This window comes from Natator depressus, chromosome 9 (assembly GCF_965152275.1).
Source record: "Natator depressus isolate rNatDep1 chromosome 9, rNatDep2.hap1, whole genome shotgun sequence".
Classification (NCBI taxonomy): domain Eukaryota; kingdom Metazoa; phylum Chordata; order Testudines; family Cheloniidae; genus Natator; species Natator depressus.
The window spans coordinates 48247064-48270025 of NC_134242.1; the positions used below are offsets into that span (position 1 = coordinate 48247064).

General features: G+C 46.3%; 1 protein-coding gene across 2 annotated transcripts in view; it reads right to left on the reverse strand.

The window, feature by feature from the left end:
• The window catches only part of PPP2R3A (protein phosphatase 2 regulatory subunit B''alpha), a 136684-nt gene extending 118537 nt beyond the window's left edge, over nt 1–18147 (reverse strand). The window contains exon 1 of one of the 2 annotated variants that reach the window (XM_074964081.1): nt 18109–18147. The gene's annotated coding sequence lies outside the window, so the exon portion shown is untranslated. Of the gene's footprint in view, nt 1–17807; nt 17945–18108 lie in introns of those variants that run through there. The other variant, XM_074964079.1, reaches the window with a different exon arrangement.
• Between the last annotated feature and the right edge of the window lie 4815 nt (nt 18148–22962).

The following is a 22962-nucleotide window of genomic DNA, read 5'->3' on the forward strand; positions in this document are numbered from 1 at the left end:
AAAGAAGTGTGTGCTCTCGAAATACATGCCATGGTCCTAGCATAATGTGAATCTCAACCACAGTTGGCACTTGTCCTGGCATCTTTTTTTCATGATGCTCAATGTACTTCCTCTCCCTCTGCCAAATTCAATTTATGGGTACACTTCTTATAGCATGTAAGGTGCCACCAAATGTTGTGTTTAACCAGGTCCTCTGCAGTGGTATTCTCCAAAGATTCAGCTACTAGTTCAGGTATGGGCAAACTACGGCCAGGGGCCGCAAGTGGCCCTCCAGACGTTTTAATCCAGCCCTTAAGCTCTCGCCGGGGAGTGGGGTCAGGGGTTTGCCCTGCTCCGGTGCTCCAGCCAGGGAGCGGGGTCAGGGGCTTGCCCCACTCCGCGTGACTCCCGGAAGCGGTGGCATGTCCCCCCTCCAGCTCCTACACATAGGGGCAGCCAGGGGGCTCTGCATACTGCCTCTTCCCCAAGTGCTACCCCCGCTACTCCCAGCTACTGGCCAATGGGAGCTACGGGGCAACGCTTGCAGACAGGGCAGCATGCAGAGTCGCCTGGCCACGCCTCCGCATAGGAGCCAGAGTGGGAACATGCCACTGCTTCTGGGAGCTGCTTGAGATAAGCGCTGCACGGAGCCTGCACCCCGACTCCCCACTGCACCCCAACCTCCTGCCCCAGCCCTGATTCCCTTCCCACCCTCCAAACCCCTCAGTCCCAGCCTGAAGCACCCTCCTGCACCCCCAACCCCTCATCCCCAGCCCCCACCCCAGAGCTCGCAGCCAGAGCCCTCACCCCCCAGTTGGCACCCCAACCCCCTGCCCCAATCCAGAGCCCCCTCCCACACCCTGAACTCCTCATTTCTGGCCCCACCCCAGAGCCTTCACCCCCAGCCAGAGCCCCCACTCCCTCCCGCACCCCAACCCTCAATTTTGTGAGCATTCATGGCCCATCATACAATTTCCATACCCAGATGTGGCCCTCAGGCCAAAAAGTTTGCCCAACCTCTGTACTAGTTGGTACTTTTTGTCTCCACATTGATGCCTAAAAATGATCAAGACCAATGTAAAAAAAAAAGATTTTGTAATAAATTACTTCGGGATTGTAATTAATTATATTATGTAACGAATGTTGTATAACAATGTGTATAATATTTGCAGATCAATTCCAGTAATTTCTGTCTGGATGCGGATGACTTAGCAAGTGCCTCATTACAACTTTTTTGGCATAATAAACAAAGCTGATAATCAATACCACTGAACTGCTTCTTTTTCTGCCACTGGCAGATCAGCTTGAAACACTCCTTACATTTACAGTAATCTGTAACACTAAAAAAAAAAAAAAAAAAAAAAAAAGTATCATGTAGATACTTACAGACTGTGATCAAGTCACCACTTAACCTTCTCTTTGTTAAGCTAAATAGATTGAGCTCTTTGAGTCTACCCTATAAGGCAGGTTTGCTAATTCTTTAATTATTCTTGTGGCTGAACCCTCTTCAATTTATCAACATCCTTCCTGAATCAGAAGCACCACAACTGGACACACTATTCCAACAGTGCCAAATACAGAGGTAAAATAACCTCTCTATTCCTCCTTGAGATTCTCCTGTTTATGCATCCCAGTATTGCATTAGTGATGGGGTGTCCTTGCCACACTTGCCCTGAAGGGGTTAAGGTAGGGCAGAGGGGCCAATTAACCTATTAGGCAGCAAACTGGGGGGAATCAAGGCTGAGAAAAGAGCCTTAATTAGAAGAAGCTCACCTGTGAAGGAACAGGCAGGGCTTCCATAAAGCCAGGGAGCAGACAGGAGAAGGAGGCTGCAGGGAAGTAGGTTGCAGTCCCTTCCTCAGGGAAGGGTGGTGTGTTGGGGCTACAGAGGCAAGTGGCATACAGTTACTCCCTGGGAGGAGGGAGTTTTGAGGATGGCAAACCGAGAGGAGGAAGGGAGAGCCAGAAGTTTAGGAAAGGGTTCAGGGATACACAGCAAGGTCTGGAATGGAACAGACCTTGATTGCTGACTTGGGTCCCTGAGCCAGAACCTAGAATAGAGGGCGGGCCTGGGTTTCCCAACCATAACACTGCAAAAGGGCATTGGCGGGACCGTGAATAGGGACTGCCTGAGCCTGTTGAAGGGAAGCGACTTTCCAACCCCAGAAAGGGAAACCACCCACTCGCTGACCTGGCCAGCGGACCAAGTCATGAAGAGGACACTGAGGTTTCTGGAGTGAGAGAGGGGCTGCAGGCTGAGAGTGGTGGAGGGTAATCACTGGAAGTGGCATCGGCCTGGCAGAGCTAATCCCCCAAATGGGCAGGAGGAAGTGCCATCCTGCATGGAGTAGAGGCCCCTGTCACAGCATCACACTGGGCGCTCACATTCAGCCAATTCACCACCATTACCCCCACATCTTTTTTCAGTATCACTGTTTTCCAAGATTGAGTCCCCCATCTTGTAACTATGGCCTGCGTTCTTTATTCTTGTGTATATGTTTTCATTTAGCCATATTAAAAACACATATTGTTTGCCTGTGCTCAGTTTTCCAAGTGGTCCAGATCCCTCTGAGTCAGTGACCTGACCTCTTCATAATTTACCACTCCCTCAATTATTGTGTCATCTGCAAACTTCATCAGTGATTATTTTATCTTTTCTTCTAGGTCACTGATAAAAAATGTCATATAGTGTAGGAAGAAGAACCAATCACTGCAGAACCCCACTGTAAATAGACTCGCTTGATGATTACTCCCCATTTACAATTACATTTTGATACCTCTGTTAGCTAGTTTTTAATCCATTTAACATGTGCCACATTAATGTTGTATCATTCTCATTTTTTAATCAAAATGTCATGCAGTACCAAGTCAAATGCCTCACAGAAGTCTAAGTACATTATGTTAACACTATTACCTTTATCAATCAAACTTGTAATCTCATCAAAAACAGAGATCAAGTTAGTTTGACAGGATCAACTTTCAATAAACACATGTTGATTTGCATTACTTATATTATGCTCCTTTAATTCTTTATTTATCAAGTCCTGTATCAATTGCTCCATCATCTTGCCATTAGGACTGATGTCAGGCTGACAGGCTTATAATTTACCCTTTTTAAAAAAATTGACACAACAGTAGCTTTCTTACAGTCTTCTAGAACGTTCCCTGTGCTCTAAGACTTATTCAGAATCAAAGGTCATGGCCCAGCTAGCTACGCAACCAGGTCTTTTAAAACAAACTCTTGGATGCAAGTTATCTGGACCTGCTGATTTTAAAATGTATAACTTTAGTAGCTTCTGTTAAACATCCTCCAGAAACTATATCATGTTTTTTCCCCAAATACAGAACAGAATGCTGCATTGATGTTGATAATTCTATCATTTCTGTCTAGTAATGGACCATAGCTCTCCTCCTCATTGTCCTGAACTCTGTTGGACATAGATGTGTCCTTGTGTCCCTTTGCTTCCCTTATCACTTTTCAATAATTCCTAACTTCTGAATTCTATTATTATTAACTTCTTCTTTCTTCCATTTGTTTTATATATATTATTTTTATAGCTGCTTTTACTTCCCTGCTAAACCATGTCAGTTTTTTAACCAGTCTGGCCTTCTTCCTCAATTGTGACTTTTTGGCAGCTAGTAAAGTGTTCTTGAATGATTCCCAATTATCATTCACATTTATTTGATTAAATTTTTTCTCCCAGCTGATTCTAGCTTTGTGAAACTGGCCCTATCAAAGCTCTGTCAAGAATTCTCCCGGGGTTGGCTGCATCACCTTTTAGTTAGGAAAATATCGTCTATAATATTTAAAAATTCCAAGGATGTTTTTAGTACTGGCAGCAGGAGACCTCCAGTACATGTCACTCAGATTGAAATCCCCCCATGATCATGCAGCTTTTTCCTATACATTATGGATATGTGTATAAGGAGGCAGTCATTCTGTTCCCTAGTGATTGGGTAGTTTGTAGTGGACACTAACTTACACTTGTTCTTCTGTTTTATCTGATAGAACATTGATCCATAAACATTCAAGATCATTTTCTTTGTGTTATCAATGACCTGGAAACAAATAATACCATTTTTGACATAGAGAGCCACCCCCCTCCATTTTTGCCTACTAAGTCCTTTCTAAATAGGTCAGAACCATTGATTTTAACATTCCAATTGTGTGAATCAACCCAGCAAGTTTCAGTAATACCAAATAGATCAAAATTATGCTCATCAGTGAGTAATTCCAATTCCTCGTTTGTGACCCAGGCTCCTAGCATGGGTGTACAGGCAATTAAAGAATTTATCTTCATGTCCTTTGGTTCTTTTGTTCTCAATGTCTCAATTTTGTGCTGAGTGCTCATAACTTCCAAGCTACACAGCCCCAGTCCCTATAGAAAGTGGACCAATGTTCCACAAAATCAACGCCCTCTACCCTGCACCAGTTACCTATCCAGTGGCTCACTTCCAGAATCTTCTGCCTTTCTTTGCTCACAGGACAGGAAGGATCTCAGAGAAGATCACTTGTATTGAGTTCAACTTGCCAAAACATTTGGCTTGCATCCAAGATGGGAAATATTCTTTCTACAGCTGGTCAAAGCCTACAAATGGGTTTTTCACTCCATGGAAAAATTCAACTTTTTGGCAAAAAAATCTAAAACCAATTTTTTTTTTTTTTTGCTAAAACGCAAAACTTTCTATTGGAAATGCTGCTACATTGCCTTATGAAAGTTCTGGTTCAGGCACCTCACGCTCCATTCTCCTCTAAAGACTGGGATCCCTGGCTGTACTACATCTCCCAGGTGGCACCAGAGTTTCCTCAGTTCCTGAGCTCTTGCTGTGCATATTTGGAGACATTGTCAGGCCGGGGAGTCCAGCCAATAGAGCAGATTGGGGGCACAAGGCACCTGAACTGCAACTCCCACGAGGTAGTGTGATGGCACTTCCAAAATCAAAATTTTCAAATTTCATCCAAAAGACTTTCAGTAGTTAGACAAAAATGTTCAGTTTTTGTGTATGTGTGAGGGGTGTCTTTGTTCTCTTATTTCACAAAATGTTGACATTTTCCATAGGAAGCAGTCTTTTTTCATGAAAAATTAATATTTGTCTAAACCAGTCTTCCATAAAAAATAGTTAATAGAAAATCTCCAGTGTCCTCATTCTTTCATTTCAAAGTCTAGATATGACCTCCTCAACTGTTTTCAGTGACTAGTGCTTGCATTTGATTATCTTCTTCAAATCTTTTGGACCTATGTAAATCCTTAACTTACTAGTTTTATTACAGTGACCCAAGTGGTTGGTGTCTGTATTTGCTTACTACAACTATTTCACTCTAAAGCCAAGTGCAACTTTGACATCTTTTCTCAGTGCAAACAAGACCGTGTGGGGAATGTACATTTGGTGGCACACTGAGATCAATATAATGTGATTTTATCATGCATCCCACTCCATTAAACTCTCAACATTTTTAAATCTTGTGTATCTTGTTCTGTAGACAAATTACGTACCCATTTGCTCATCTGCACTTGCAGAATGCTCTACAGGGCTCATTTCTCCTGGCAGTCCATCCAAGCCCCTCTGGCTGTTGTACTCATTGTGGGGTGCTGTGGCTCCAACCAAGGAGTTCCACAGGTTGACTATACATGGTATGAAGAAGTACTTCCTGTTATTCGTTTTAAACCTGCTGCCTATTAATTGCATTAGGTGACCCCAGTTTGTGTGTTATGTGAAGGAGTAAACAACACTTCTCCCTTCACTTTTTCCACCCCATTCATGACTTTATAGACCTCTATCATATTCCCCCTTTGTCAACTCTTTTCCAAACAGAAAAATCCCACTCTTCTTAATCTCTCCTCCTACAGAAGCTGTTCCATAGCCCTAATCATTTTTGTTGCCCTTCTCTGTACCTTTTCCAATTCTAATATATCTTTTTATAGATGGGGTGACCAGAACTGCAAGCACTATTCACGGTATGGGCATACCATGGATTTATATAATGGCATGATATTTTCTGCCTCATTATCTATCCCTTTCCTAATGGTTCCTAACATTCTGTTTGCTTTTTTGACTGCTGGTGCATGCTAAGCAGATGTTTCCAGAGAACTATCCACACTCCAAGATCTCTTTCTTGAGTGTTAAGAGCTAAATTTAGATCCCATTATTTTGTATGTATAGTTGGGATTATGTTTTCCAGAGTGCATTACTTTGCATTTATCAACATTGAATTTCACCTGCCATTTTGTTGCCCAGCCACCCAGTTTTGTGAGATCATTTGTAACTCTTCAGAGTCTCCTTTAGACTTATCTTGAGTAATTTTGTATTGTCTGCAAATTTTCCCACCTGTTTACCCCTGTTTCCAGATCATTTATGAATAAGGCTAAGATTTTGTCACATATCTTTTTAGTAAAAATCACAGACAAGTCATGGGCAATAAAGAAAAATTCATGAAAGCCCATGATTTTTACTAAATATATGCATGACAAAATGGGGAGCTGCAGGGTCCCCACACCACCCCTGGTGGCCTGCCTGGGAGCTGCAGGGCACCTCCACAGGGTCTGGGAGCTCTGGGGCACCCTGGCTGCCCGCGGTGGCTCCAAGCTCCCAGGGGCCCCACTGCCTGTTGCAGCCAGGGATTGCGGGGCCCCACAGCGGCTCGAAGCTCCCAGGGGGGCCCTGGCCAGGAGCTCCTGGGGCCCTCCCTTCCCCACCCACAGTGGGTAGGAGCTCAGAGCCCTGCAGCTCCCAGCCATCACAGGCGATAGCGGGACCCTGCAGTTCCCGCACATGGTGAGCTCAAGTCACAGAGGTCTCTGGATTCCGTAACTTCCGTGACCTCTGTGACAAAATTGTAGCCCTATTTATGAATATGTTGAATAACACTGGTCACAGAACAGGACACCACTACTTACCTCTCTCCACTGTGAAAACTGACTATTCATTCTTACCCTTTGTTTCCTGTCTTTTAACCAGTTACTCAGCCAAGGACCCTCCCTCTTATCCCATGACTGCTTACTTTACTTAAGAGCCTTTGGAAAGGCACCTTGTCAAAGGTTTTTTGAAAGTCCAAGTACACTATAGCCACCGGACCACCCTTCTCCATGTTTGTTGACCCCCCTCAAAGGATTCTAATAGATTGGTGAGGAATGATTACCGTTTACAAAAACCATGTTGACTCTTCTCCAACAAATCACATTCATTTGTGTCTGATAATTCTGTTCTTTACTATAGTTTCAACCAATTTGCCTGGTACTGAAGTTAGGCTTAGCTGCCTGTGATTGCCGGGATCACCTCTGGAGCCTTTTTTAAAAATTGGTGTCACATTAGCTATCCTGTCTGCCCCTGCTCTCCAACTCCCAGATGCTCTGAATCTTAATTCCTGCTCCCAAACCCTATTTTGCCTCCTTCCTGACTTTAAACCTGCAGAATATGCTAAATAACTCAGTGCCTGCAGTAGGCTGCTGGTTAATGCTGACCACGTGGACTTCAGAATGTCTGCTAGGAGGCAAAGGGGAAGGGTGGAGCCTGGGCAAATAGAAAAGAGCTGGCATGCAGGGTTAGGTAGGTAGGAACCATGCTGAGTTTGTAAGTTCCAGAAAGTTCCCTGCTCCCTAGAACCCAGTGTGATCTAGAACTCCCTGTTCCCTAGCTTCCCCAGCCCTTGAGAGTTTAAGAGTGCCATAGGGTATCTTTCACTCTGTCTCCCAACACATACCAAAGATTTCAATTACATTAAAAAAAAAAAAACTAATGAAGTTACCAAGCAAAAATAAACTTTTTTATCCTGAGTTAAGGCTGCACACATAGAACAGTAGGAGGTGAAAAAATGTACAAGAACTTTTTAAACAGAGAAACCATCATTAGAAACTCAGGAATTTCAGTAATAAGATAAGAATTGTTTAAAAATTTTAATAGTTTAATACTTTTTGTTTGTTTGTGAATATGTTTATTATAAGATATTTAAAATAGTTTCTTTAAATCTTAAGTTAAGTTGATTTGTGCAACTGGGAACTTTACCTTCATCTTTTCCTGGGAATATATAAAATCATTAAGATTAGTCATTTATAATTGCACAAAAGCAACAAATTTAGAGTACCTGGGGTGCCTTATAAAAACATGCAACAAACAAAGCTACAAACAACTGAAAAGTGGACTGCTCCAAGTAAAATACACCCTCACTGGATACTCCTTTTCCTTCATTTAGTGTTAACTTAAACAACAAAACATAAAGCTCAATCTTAAGCAAAGAAAAGCTTTTTTCTTTTTTTCTTTTTTTTTTTTAGCTTGTTCCTAGATCCCCCTACCTCAGAGAGAGGCTCCAATCCCCTTATTTCTTCAGCTAAATCCAACAGAATAATAGCTCTTATGCAGGGTTATGGGCACCTGGCAAAAGAGTGACTCAGAAGAAAATAATCCACCACCCTATTGCAAAGGGTTATAACGATACGGCTTCGGTGATCTCAGCTACAGCTATCTCAACAAGTATAATAAAACTAAACACTCATTCTTAGAGATGATGGTTTGAGGCACATTGGAAAGCTTGTATTGCCACTAGGTCTGCTCTATCTGTTGTATGGCTAAATAGAAGGGGACAAATTCATTGTTGCACTATGCCCCCATGTGCTAATGAGGCTGACACAAAGGAGTCATAGGCCCAGAGTAAACTCTCCCTCAGGGAATATCCCCAAGCACAAAGGGCCCTTGCATAGCCTCTGCAAGACCCAAAGTGCTCACAGTGACCCATAGGAGGCCATTGTAGCAGAAGCACAAGTTAGGGCATGTCTCAGGTTAGGCATAACCTGGAGGAGTCATGTTAAACAACATGGTGTTAAAACATGACTTTACAGCCAGTGTAGATTGGGACAAGTACTGTTTAATAGCATGTCAGATGATCATGGGTAAACCCTGGTTATAGTAGGTTTACCCACAATTAGCTGACACAATGTTAAACACAACCAGTCTATGTCTACACTTACTGCAAAGACACATTTAGAACCATATCAGTTAATACAGCTCCTCAAGGTCATGTCCTAACACTTCCTAATTTTCTATTGAAGGCAAGCACCATGTGAACTCCAATACATAAGGTCTGTTAGTACCAGAATACCTGAAATGTGCTCTGTAGAGCCAGCCTTTGGGCCTCACTTATGTGGGACACTTAGCATGATAAAGGAGAATCTTAACCTTATGGGTCTTTTTAAAAGTAGGTTTCTAGCTGATTGCCTTGTGGCACTAGCCTTGAAAATATAAACCAATTAAAAGTGACTGTAGGAATGTATGGAAGAAGCAGCTGGACTCCACTTCTGCAGTAGGAGGCTGAAGAGAACCCAAAAATCACACAAACTTTTTATGGAAAATGAGGATGTTAAGTTTAGAGAGTATCCCAAAGAACTTTCTCACTAACCCTCCCCCAGCAGTTTTGCTCTTCCATATGCATAGTGACAGGACAGTGGTGGAAATATTAAGTGAAGGCAGGTAGGAAATGATCTGTAGGTCCACCCAAAGCTAGATGTGATGCTCCATACTTGAGGAGTCATCTTCTCTGATACATAATTAACAAGTGACATGAGGATGAGAATTCATTCTTACTAGTCATGCCTTCCATGAGTTCATTCATCTTTTTTGCTAGTTGTATCTTGTCCTCTGAAGAGTTGCAGCTGTTGAAATGTAATAAATTATTCCAAAAGGTGCAGCATGTTCTAGTGCTCAGAAAAGTCTGGCATTTTTACAACTTGTGATTTTGGCTGAACCACACTGGAATCTCACTGGGCAAATATGATCCATGCAAAAGATTTTTCCAGCTCTCCTTTAAAAAGCCCCATGTATTTATCTTATGCTTTTTTTCTACTGAACATACTTACTTGATCATAAACTACTGAGAACTAGAAATGATGAGGACCTGAGAGAGAAAACATGGACCTGAAAAACTGAGGTGATCCTAACGTTTCATTGAACAGTGCTCACTGAATTAGCAGCTATTCAATATTTTGTTTTAGCCTCATTGTTAAAATTGGCTCCAGGCCTTACTTCCATTATTCAAACCCTGCCCTGAAGACAGAATTAATAATTTCCTCATGGGCCTTTCTACTGCACTCATCACTTGAGTATCTGAGAGCTTCACAAACATTAATGAATTTATTTTCACAACACTGCTGTGAGGTGAGGGGGTATTATTATCACCATTGAGCAGATGGGGAACTGAGCCACAGAGAGATTAAGGTCAAAAGTATCCACTGATTTTGGTTGCCCAATCTGAGACACCTAGGACTTGATTTTTCAGAGTACTCGACGTTGTGTAGTACTTTATATGTCCAGAGCACAGCTCCCATTGACTTCAGTTGCAGTGTGAGTGCTCAGCACTTCTGCAAATCAGACCTCAAGGCCTGTGAATCTGTGTAGCTCGAGAGCATGTCTCTCTCCCACACAGAGGTTGGTCTAATAAAAGATATTACCTCACCCACCTTCTCTCTTTAAGCAGCTGAGGAACACAGTTAGTGACTGCCTATGAAAAGTCTGGTTAAAGTGACTTGACTAGCATCTCATAGGAACTCTGTGGCAGAGGCAGGGATAGAATCTAGTTCTACAGAGCAGCATTCAACTGTTTTAACAGTGAGACCACCCCTTCTCTTCTGGCAATTCCCTGTCTCCACACCTTCCAACTTCTGCAACAAATGAGATGTGGAGCATACAGACAAAAGCCTCATTCATTACCCAACCACAATTCATCCCCAGAGCAAGTCCATCCTGTGCACTAAATCAGGGGTTCTGTGGGAAAAGTAGTATATGATCATGTAATTAAATACTGTATCATAATCCATACACACAAGAGGGCTGAATTAAAGGTTCCACAGACAATCTTAATTCTGGCATTTCCTAACGTTGAGTGCTTGATTTGTAACTTTAATGTTCTTTTAACGCAGTTTTGTGTGTGTAATTTCCTAGGTATTTTTTAAAGCAAGTTAAATAAACCAAAATTTCACCATGTGAAACCATACTGACATCCACATTATTCATCAGCTAGGTTGGAACATTTAGATCCACCACATAGACTTCTGCCGCTGGAGCTAATAGAGTAACTGAAAGCAGTAGTAAGTTGTCTTCTAGGCCAGGGGTTCTCAACCTTTTTCTTTCTGAGCACCCCCCACTGTCCCCAACGTGCTATAAAAACTCCACAGCCCAGCTGTGACAACAACTGTTTTTCTGCATATAAAAGCAAGCACCAGCTTTAGGGGGTAGCAAGGAGGGCAATTGCCTGGAGCCACACACCACAGGGGGCACCACGAAGCTAAGTTGCTCAGGCTTCGGCTTCAACCCCGGGTAGTGGGGCTCAGGGCCCCAGGCTGCAGTCCCATGCGGCAGGACTTCGGCTTTCTGCCTGGGGCCTAGCAAGTCTAACGCCAGCCATGCTTGGTGGACTCCCCGATACCTGCTTGTGGCCCTCAAAACAGCCCCAGACTCCTGGTTGAGAACCACTGCTCTAAATGGACAAAAAGAAAAAGGAGATGAGACACCCACTTTGCAAATTGGTTTCATAGGTATTTGCCAACAGCAGAGAAATGTTGAAACTCAAGAATCTTGGATTCCAATTAGGCTCTGGAGGGGAGTGTTCTCCAGTGGGCAGACTCTTCTGCCTCAGTTTTCTTCAGCTTCTCCCAGTCCTGTCTCTTACTACCACTTCCTGTGTTCCTCATCCCAGTCATCTCTCCAACCTAATGGCTCTTTGTCTCTGTCTCAGGGCATTTCTACTCTGCACATTTACTTATAGCAGCATAATACATACATAAGAACATCAGAATGGCCATACTGGGTCAGACCAATTATCTACCTAGCCCAGTATCTTGTCTTGCAACAGTGGCCAGTGCCAGGTGCTTCAAAGGGAATGAACAGAACAGGGCAATTATTGAGTGATCCATCCAGTCATCTAGTTCCAGCTTCGGGAAGTCAAAAGTTTAGGGACACCAAGAGCACGGACTAGCATCCTTGACCACCTTGGTTAATAGCCATTGATGGACCTATCCTCCATTAACTTATCTAGTTCTTTTTTGAACTGAGTTATACTTTTGGCCTTCACAACATCCCCTGGCAAAAAGTTCCACAGGTTGACTATGCGTCACGTGAAAAAATACTTCCTTATGTTTGTTTAAAACCATTAATTTCATCAGGTGACCCCTAGTTCTTGTGTTATGTGAAGGTGTAAATAATTCTTCCCTACTCACTTTCTCCACATCATTCATGATTTTATAGACCTCCATCTTGTCATCTCTTCTCTAAGCTGAACAGACACCATCTTTTTACTCTCTCCTCATATGGAAGCTGTTCCATATGCCTAATCATTTTTGTTGTCCTTCGCTGTTCCTTTTTCCAACTCTAATATATATATTTTGTGATGGGGTGGCCAGAACTGCATACATTGTTCAAGGTGTAGGTGTACCATGGATTAATATAGTGGCATTATGATCTTTTCTGTCTTATATATCCCCTTCCTAATGGTTCCTAACATTGTTAGCTTTTTTTCAAAGCTGCTGTACATTGAACAGATGTTTTCAAAGAACTATCCACAATGATTCCAAGATCTCTTTCTTGAATGGTAACAGCTAATTTAGACCCCATTTGTTTTTATGTATAGTTGGGATGTTTTCCCATGTGCATTACACTGCACTTATCAACATTGAGTTTCATCTGCCATTTTGTTGCCATTCACCCAATTTAGTGAGATCTCTTTGTAACTCTTCACAGACAGCTTTGGACTTACCTACCTTGAGTAATTTTGTATCATCTGCAAATTTTGCTACCTCATTGTTTACCCCTTTTTCCAAATAATTTATGAACAACACAGGTCTCAGTACAGGTCCTGAGAGGGTGGGGGGAGGGGGTTGAGCCCTCTATTTACCTCTCTCCATTTTGAAAACTGACTATTTATTCCTACCCTTTGTTTCCTATTTTCTAGTCAGTCACTGATCCATGAGAGGACCTTCCCTCTTATCCCAGGACTGCTTATTTTGCTTAAGAGCCTTTGGTGGGGTCTAGGTGAAAGGCTTTCTGAAAGCCCAGATCCACTGGATCACCCTTGTCCACATGTTTGTTGACCCCCTCAAAGAATTCTAATAGATTGGTGAGGCATGATTTCCCTTTACAAAAAACATGTTGACTCTTCCTCAAGATATCATGTATATCTGTGTCTGATAATTCTGTTGTTTACTATTGTTTCAACCAATTTGCCTGGTACTAAAGTTAGGCTTACCAACCTGTAATTGCAGGATCACCTCTAGAGCCTTTTTCTTTTTAAAATCAGTATTACATTAGCTACCCTCCAGTCATCTGGTATAGAGGCTGATATAACTGATAGGTTACATTACTAACCACCACAGTTAGTAATTCCGCAATTTCATATTTGAGTTCTTTTAGAACTTGAGTGAATATTATCTGGTCCTGGTGACTTACTACTGTTATGTTAACAATTTGTTCCAAAACCTTTTCTACTGATGCCTCAGTTCCTCAGATTTGTCACCTAAAAGGAATGGCTTGGGTGTAGGCATCTCCCTCACATCCTCTGCAGTGAAGATGCAAAGAATTCATGCTTCTCTGCAATGGCCTTGTCTTCCTCAAATGGTCCTTTAGCACCTCGATGGTCCACTGGCCCCACTGACTGTTTAACACAGGGGTGGGCAAACTTTTTGGCCCATGGGCCACATCTGGGTATGGAAATTGTATGGTGAGCCATGAATGCTCAGAAAATTGAGGTTGGGAGCAGGAGGGGAGTGAGGGCTCTGGTTGAGGGTGCAGGCGCCAGGGTGGGGCCAGAAATGAGGAGTTCAGGGTGCAGGAGGGGGCTGGGGTGGGGGAGGGGGGGGAGGGCTCCAACTTGGGGTGTGGGCTCTGGGGTGGGGCTGGGGGTGAGGAGTTTGGGGTGTAGGAGGGTGCTCCAGGCTGGGATCAAGGGGTTCAGAGGGCAGGAGGGGGGATCAGAGCTGGGGCAGGGGGCTGGGGTGTACAGTGGAGTAGCCAGGTGGAAAAAACGGGGAGTGGAGATAAAGAAAGGCGCCACCCGCTAGTACTCACCTGGCGGCGCTCCAGGTCTTCAGCAGCACTTCGGCGTCGGGTCCTTCACTCACTCCTGTCTTCAGCACTGAAGGACCACCCCCCACCACGCAATGCCGACGACGACCGGAGCGTGGTGGGGGGTGGTGCTTCAGTGCTGAAGACAGGAGTGAGTGAAGGACCCGACGCCGAAGTGCTGCTGAAGACCTGGAGCACCACCCCAGACCCTGTTCCCCAGTGGGACCTTGAGGGCCAGCTTAAAACGACTTGCAGGCCAGATCTGTCCTTTAGTTTGCCCACCCTTGGTTTAATAGGTTTCCTACTTCTGATGTACTTAAAGGCTTTTTTCTGTTAAGTTTTGAGTCTTTAAAGAGCTGCTCATTGAAGTCTTTCGTGGCTTGTTTTATTATATTTTACGCTTGACTTTATGCTCCTTTCTATTTTCCTCACTAGGATTTGACTTCCCATTTTTAAAGGATGTCTTCTTGCCTCTAACTGCCTCATTTACTCTGCTGGTTTAGCCATGATGGCATTATTTTTGTTCCTCTTACTGTCTATAATTCTTTTCTTCTTCTTCTTCGGGATATTCATTTAGTTTGAGCCTCTGTTATGGTGTTTTCAAATAATCTCCATGCAGCTTGCAAGCATTTCACTCTTGTCACTGTCCCTTTTAATTTTCAGGTAACTAGCTTCCTCATTTTTGTGTAGTTCCCCTTTTTTAAGTTAAATGCTACTGTGGTGGGTTTCCTTGGTATTTTCCCTCCTATAATTATATTAAATGTAATTACATTGCAGTATCTATTATTGAGCAGTTCAGCTATATTCACCTCTTGGACCAGATCCTGTGCTCCACTTATGACTAAAACAAGAATTGCCTCTCCCTTCGTGGGTTCCAGGACTACCTGCTCCAAGAGGCTGTCATTCATGGTGTCTAGAAATTTCATCTCTGCATCCCTTCCTGATGTGACAGGTACCCAGTCAATATGGGGATAGTTGAAATCACCCATTATTATTGCATTTTTCACCTTTGTAGCCTCTCCAATTTCTCTGAACAATTCACAATCACCATGACCATCCTGTTTAGGTGGTCAGGTATATTCCTGGTGCTATACTCCTATTTTTCAAGGATGAAGTTTCTTTCCATAGAGATTCTAGGGCGCACTTTGATTCATTTAAGATTTTCTCTTTATTTGACTGTGCTTTCTTTTACATATAGTGCCACTCCCCCACCCACACAACCTACTCTGTAATCCTATACATTTTGTAACCTGGTAATACTGTGTCTCATTGATTATCCTCATTCTGCCATTATTTCTGCGATGCCTATTATATGAATATCCTCATTTAATGCCATGCACTCTAGTTCATCCATCTTACTATTTAGACTTCTAGCATTTAAAAAAAATACACAAGACAAAACCAAACTAAAATGACCTGGAAAATTTAGAGTAGGCAACAGGGGAGATTCTGTAACACATGTAGAATCCCACAGGCACAGAAAGCAAATAAAGAGCACAGATTTAAAAACAAAAACAAAACAAGAGTACAGAAACAAACAGCTGCACCTATTGCATTAAGCCATTTTTTTCCCTTTGTATGTCTTATAGTTGCAATAGAGAAGCTGTGGAACATGGAGTGGGAGGCTGGAAGAGGAGATGCCCATAAGCAGGGTTTGAGCTAAAGCATTAGCCTATAACATGGCCTCAGCTACACTTCCAAAATTTAGAAAAATATTCTCACCAGTTCAGCTGGATCAGTGGTAGCACTGGGGGAGGCCACAGATAGAGAAGACTCTTGTGGTTGACCTGTTTTAACCAACATTTTGAGTAAACTTGCTTCCAGATAGAGCTCCCGCTCATGCCACCATTGATTCAGCTGAAAGACACAATTCCTCGGGACAGAGACTATCATTGGCAGGAGACTGGACAGTCATTCTTAGAGACATGAGGCAATATATGTATAAGTGTCCACATAAGTTATATCAGGATATTCAATTGGGCGGGGACAAAACACAACTTAGAAATATTGTGTATTGACCAAGCATGTTTCGAGACACAAAACAACTTGGAGAAGAATACTGACAGTGTCAGGAATGAGTAAAAGCAATTAGAAAGAACCAAGCTCACCAAAATGCTGATCTATCTTGGTACAAGATAGCTGTAGATGTTTATATTTGTTCCTAGAAGAGTATCCAAAAGTCCTATGTATGTCAGAGGCATATGGTTACTGCACTGATTTCCAAACTAAGAACTGTGTTTGCAAGATACAGGATCCCTAAGGAACTAGCAAATGACAATATTCCATTTGTAAGAAGACAAATGTGCAACTGCAGCATTGTAGGAACTGCAATTCATTCCAGTCTGACATCTACAATCTAACAAAATGGATGAAAGAACCAATCACACAACTAAGTAACTTTCACAAAATTTCTGCCTCGGTCAAAATCCCACCTCTAACTTTGCCGGACCAGCCCAATGTAGCCTGCAACCCAGGAATGGGCATGGTGGCCAGAACAGTTCTAATCCATGGTGATGCCACAACTCAGCAAACAGTAATACCCACAGCTGAGAGGGACACAAGCAACAGAAGACACCTCTTACCTGTTCATCTAGTGACCTAACGCAGACACACCAGCCAGCTGTCAAGAATAGGTGACACTATCAGAAGATATACTGTTATCAGAATCAGAACTTGTCAATTTTGAAACACCGGTGAAATCCTAGTCTTACTGAAATAGGAATTTTGCTCCCCAAGGGCATGTTAGGCACATCATATCCCACACTGGGCAAATTTTTAACTGGGCACGTTTTAACATCAGACGTGCATGCCATTCAAAGCAGAGAATCGTTTGAAAACTAAACACTAAATCAGCAGTACACGCTGATCTCTAATTAAGTCAGTGCTAGGAACCTGTGACTCATAAGAACATAATGCAGAAAGCAGTCACCACCACTCATAAGAGATTTTCATGTTTTAAGTCTGGTGACAAAGACATCATTTGCTATTATGTTAATTGCATGTGGGATCTTAAAGTGCAGAAAGGTGAAATCTATTGTAAACTGACACTTTAACATGCAAGTGTGACCAGCACAGGAGCACTTCCCCCTCCTTCCACACTCCAGTTGCAGAGCCTGCACACAAAGAGCTATGTTCCAGTTGAGCTGCAGAGCAGATGTATTGCTCCAGCTCTAGCCAATAAAGTGTTTACAGTTTAATTTTCTCATCTGGGTGCTCAGGACAGGAGTGCGGGGCAGGAGAGGCCCATGGCCAGGTTCTCCTTACAACTGCTGAGCAAGAGCAAAGCTGACCACTTGCAAAATGTTGTCATTAACTCAATACCACCGGACACTGGGTATTCATGTGGGCAGGCAGATTCAGCTACAGAGGTGCACTAGGTGAGCATTTACTTCTATTTTAAAAGACATAAATGTGCACCCTGGGTTTAGCCCTCAGGCTCCTGGGAACGGTGCCTTCAGTCAGCAAGGCTGGAAACCAATGACTTACTCAAACCCCAGGGCCTGGGTGGGCTCCAGGGAGCCTGTAGCGAGGCTGTCTCCAGCCAAAGCAAGCAGCGCCCGGCCGGGCCGTGTCACATCGCGCGGGTGCCGTGCGGTTCGGGGTCAGGCAACCCTGTGCCCTCCGTTCAGCCCGCCCGCAGCCGCAGGGCTGCACACACCGGCCAGGAGTGGGGCCCCATGCCCAGCCGGGCAGTGGCTCCCTCCTCCCCCGCCAGCAGCCCGAGCCGCGTTCCGCCCTGGCCGAGAGGAAGCGCCGCTGGGCCCGGGGCGGCGCAGTGCGACACCTACCCGCCGGGCAGCGCCCTGCCCAGTGCAGCGCTGGGGTGCAGCGTCTCGGCTCCTGCTCGGCCCCTTCCCCGTCTCTTCCGCACGGCCGGGGGGCGCCGCCCGCAGCCTGCGAGCCGAGCCCGGCAGAGGCGCGGCTCTCGGGAGCGGGCAGCGCCTGCGGGCCGTGGCGCCAGGCGAAGCGGAGCAGCGGGAGGCCAGGGGGCCGCACGCCAAGGGAGAGCCGGGGGGCCAACGCGGCTGCCGCGAGCGGCCGGGACAGGCACAGCCCTGTGCTGGCCGCCCCTCCCCGCGTGTCACTTACCTCCGTGCGCCGCAGGGGTCCGCCTCTGCCCCAGCCCTACCCCCGGCCGCGGCCCCCCAGCGGGGGGAGGAGGAGTCCGATGCTGCAGCTGGGCCTGACGTCGGCCCAGACAGCTCAGCTCAGCCGCGCTGCCGGCCGTGTCGGGTACCCTCGCCTCCCTCCGCCGTTTCCCCTCTCCTTCGCCCCGTCTGGCTCGCGCCTCCCAGAACCGCTTGGGTTGCACCGGCCTCCCCGCCTTCTCCGCCGGGCACTCCCGCTGGCGCACACGCCTTGCCAGCTGTAGGGATTTGTCCCCCAGCCGCAGAGAGTCTCCTCCGAACGTGTAAGAAGCGCCTAGCGGCCCCAAGGCTGCCGCTCTCCCAGAGCCCTCGGGGGACACCTCAAGCGGGTGGGCGATAGCCTTGCCACAAACTCTGCACTTGCCCCCAGCCCCCGGGGCCAGAGGGGAGTGAGGACGGAGGCAGGCTCAGCCCTTCTGGCCTTCAGGAGACCAAACGCTTTGGAGCAACACCTGACTGGCCGCCAGGCAGAAAAGGATTTGGGAGAAAGGGAGCCCACAGGAGGAAAGGGGGGAGTGAGAGAGGCTCGGGCCGTGGAAGGGGGCCTCGAAGCCCTGGGAAGGGCCTGTGGAGGGAGGGGAGCAGGGCAAGGCTGAGGGCTGCCCCGGCATTTCACCGAGATTTCCCACTGTACAAATATTTTAAAACTCCCAAAGGCAGGACAAATTGTTACAACAAGGAAGGGGACAGCGTGAAAAGGAACAGCTACAAAAGGGGCAGTGAGTGCATACTACACAAAACTGTAGTTCTCACCAAATCGCTCCTCTTCCGGAATTGAAGCACTGCTCCCTGACTCCCCCACAACCTCTGCTTCCCCCCTGTGCTTCGAGACTCCCACCCAACTCCCCCACCCACTCTGCTCCCCTGTGTCTCGACACCCCCACCCCTCCTACCTTGCTCCCTGACTCCCCCACCACCTCTGCTCCCCCCTGTGCCTTGAGACTCCCACCCAACTCCCTCACCCCTGCCCACTCTACTCCCCTGTGCCTCAACACCCCCACCTCTCCTACTTTGCTCCCTGACTCCCCCGCCTCCCCTGCACCTTGACACCCCCACCCCCTCTGCTGACCTGTGCCTTGACATCCCCGCACCCTCCTCCTCCACTCCCGCACCCCTTGCTGAGATGGGGTGTACAAGCCCCACACTGGTGAGGTGAGGGTTAAGGAGCAGCTCTGGGCTTAGAAGGCACTGCCCAGCCACCTGTGCTGGGCATGCTCCTAGTGGAGGCTGAGCACAAAAGGGAGCAGCTCAGCTCAGTCTGGGTGGATGGAGTAGAAGAGCAGTTGTGGGGTGCAGGCTCCTGCTGGGAAAGTGCCAAGGCCCCACACTGTTGGGCTCAGGACCTGCTCCCAAACCACCACAGGCCCGCAGGAACACAGCCTAGGAAGACCCCAGGACTTGGAAGCAAACCAGTGGTACCAACGGACGAACTGAAGCTGGGGTAGGGAGTAGTCCAGGGAGCAGGGGTAGGGGGTACCCACCCCGTAAGCTGCACATTTTGAACTACTACTTATTGGGCCCTGGGTCAGGGGCTTGGTGGAGCAGGAAGGGTCTGACTTCCCCTACCCCTGGTCAGGGGCTCTCACTGCTGGGCAATGCAGCTAACCACAGACACCAAACCCCCCAAGCCATAATGGAGAATCTGGGCAATGCCCATGTCCTGTTAAGAAGATCACTGGCATATTGGTTGAACTGACCCAAAAGAGACTATAGAAATTGAAAAGCTGCTGAAATGGATTCTGGGTAACCTGCAACTACAGGTAGCCCAGCACCAACAGATAGGGCTGGCCTTAGGGGAAATGGCACCCTGGGTGAACTTGTATTTTGGCCTCCCACCCACCCCCACATGATCCCCGGGCCCCTGTGGGCTCCCCCCCAGCGCTTAATTTGTATTGAAAGAGCCTGGTACCAGACCTTAGCCCCAGCACATATTAAGTACTGTCAGGGTGGCCGCAGCTCTGAAGGTAACACCACTGCCAGCAGCAGAACAGAAGTAAGCATGGTATATAGTGTATTGGCACCCTCACTTCTGCGCTGCTGCTGCAGCTCGTGGTGCCTAGTGCTTGGCCTGCAGCTCAAGACAGGCTTCATGCTGTCACCCAGGAGCTGCATCTTCCTAGAGTTCACTGCCCTCCTGTAGCCCTTTGGCCATTGCTTGTTCACCACGGGCGCCATTTCAGATTTTGGGGTCAGGGAGAACTTTAACTGTGATTCCAAGGGCTACTGAAAACTCTAGGGTTTTTTTTTTGCAGATAATAACTTGGAATTAGGTGATACAGTGTTCCTATCTAATTCCTATATAAAGGAAAATTATAATTCACACCCCCACCAATTAAAGCCATATTTTAAGGTTATATGTAAATTTAGAACAATCAGGAGATAATACAGCAAGATAATCCCAAACATTCAGGTATCAGTTCTGGAGCTTTAACACAGATATCAGAAACACAAGTTTGATACTTTGTACACTATCTTTAGTAGATAAAAATAAATGAAATTTGTTTACTTTCTATAACAGACACTCTATGTTAATGCCATTATCTACTCTAGTGAACTGTTTTTCACTCCACGAAAAATGTATTTACTTAATTTAAAAAATGGTTACTCACCTTCTCATAACTGTTGTTCTTCGAGATGTGTTGCTCATATCCATTCTAATTAGGTGTGCATGTGCCACGTGCACAGTCGTCGGAAAGTTTTTCCACTAACAGCACCCATCGGGTCGGTTGTAGAGCCCCCTGGAGTGGTGCCTTCATGGCGCTCAATATATGACCCTGCTGACCAGGCGCCGCCTCAGTTCCTTCTTGCCAATTACTCTGACAGAGGGGAAGGTGGGCGGGTTTGGAATTGATATGAGCAACACATCTCAAAGAGCAACAGTTATGAGAAGATGAGTAACTTTTTTTTTTCTTTGAGTGATTGCTCATATCGATTCCAATTAAATGACTCCCAAGCCTTACCTAGGCAGTGGGGTCGGAGTTACAGAATCGCTGATTGGAGCACCGCTCTGCCGAAAGCCGCATCATCTCTGGCATGCCGGATGATGGTGTAGTGACAGGTGAATGTATGTACTGAGGACCAAGTTGCTGCCCTGCAGATTTTCTGTATCAGGACCTGGGCCAGGAATGCTGCTGACAAGGCCTGGGCCTTTGTGGAGTGTGCCGTAAGAGCCTGGGCTGGTATTTTGGCCAGCTCATAGCATGTGCGGATGCAGGACGTGATCCAGGAGGATATTCTTTGAGATGAGACCGGGAGTCCTTTCATCTGGTCTGCCACCGCTATGAACAACTGGTTTCACTTTTTGAATGGCTTAGTGCTCTCAGTGTAGAAGGCTAGTGCTCGCCAAACATCAAGGGAGTGCAGCCTCTGCTCACGGCTACTGGCATGAGGCTTAGGGTAAAAAACAGGCAGGAAAATTTCCTGACTAGTGTGGAAGTGTGACACCACCTTGGGAAGAAAGGCCAGGCGAGGCCTGAGTTGCACCTTATCCCTGTGGAAAACCGTATTAGGTGGGTCGGAGGTAAGGGGCTTTAACTCAGACACCCTCCTTGGAGATGTAATGGCGACCAGAAAGGCTACCTTCCACAACAGATATAGAAGGGAGTAAGTCGCCAGCGGTTCAAATGGGGGCCCCATTAACCTGGAGAGGACCAGATTAAGGTCCCCCATGGGGACAGGCTGTCTGATCTTGGGATGTAGGCAGTCCAGACCCTTGAGGAAGCGACCAACCATAGGGTTGGTGAAAATGGAGTGACCAGACGCTCTTGGGAGGAAGGCCAAGATAGCAGCAAGGTGTTCCCTTATGGAGGATGCTGCCAGGCCTTGCTGCTTCAGGTGCAGTAGGTACTCTAGGGTGAGAGGTACAGGTGCCCGGAGAGGGGTATACAACGTTGGTCACACCAACAGGTAAATCTCTTCCACTTCGCCAGATATGTGGCTCTAGTGGAGGGCTTCCTGCTGCCGAGGAGGACCTCCCTTACTTGTTCTGAGCACAGAAACTCCATGGGGTTCAGCCATGAAGCTTCCAAGCCGTGAGGTTGGGGGACTGCAAGTCGGGGTGATGAAGGAAACCATGGTCCTGAGTGATCAAGTCGGGGAGGAGAGGCAATGTGACAGGGGCGTCCACTGACAGTTCCAGGAGCGTGATGTACCAATGTTGTCAAGGCCACGCTGGAGCCATCAGAATTATCTCTGCCCCATCCTTGCAGACCTTGGGTATGACCTGGTGCACGAGAGGAAATGTGTGTGTGGGGGGGAAAGCGTAGAGCAGGCGACCTCTGCAGGGTAGCAAGAATACATCCGTGATTGATCCTGGGCTGTGTCCCTGGAAGGACCAGAACATTGGGCACTTCCTGTTGCTGCGTGTGGCAAAAAGGTCGACCTGGGGAAACCCCCACCTTTGGAAGATGAGGTGTATGACATCCGGCCGGATGGACCACTTGTGTGTGCAGAAGGACCTGCAGAGACAGTCTGCCAGCACATTCTGAACTCCTGGTAGAAAGGATGCTTCCAGGTGAATGGAGCGGGCTATGTAGAACTCCCACAGCTGGAGGGCTTCCTGACATAGGGGAGAGGACCAGGCTCCACCCTGCTTGTTGATATAAAACATGGCCGTGGTGTTGTCCGTTACAACTGCCACGCACTGGCCTTGTAGTTGGGCCTGAAAGGTGTGGCATGCTAGGCACACCACCCTCAGCTCCTTGATGTTGATATGGAGAGAGAGCTCATCCTGCGACCAAAGGCCCTGTGTTTGGAGGTCTTCCAAATGCGCACCCCACCCCAGAGCTGACACGTT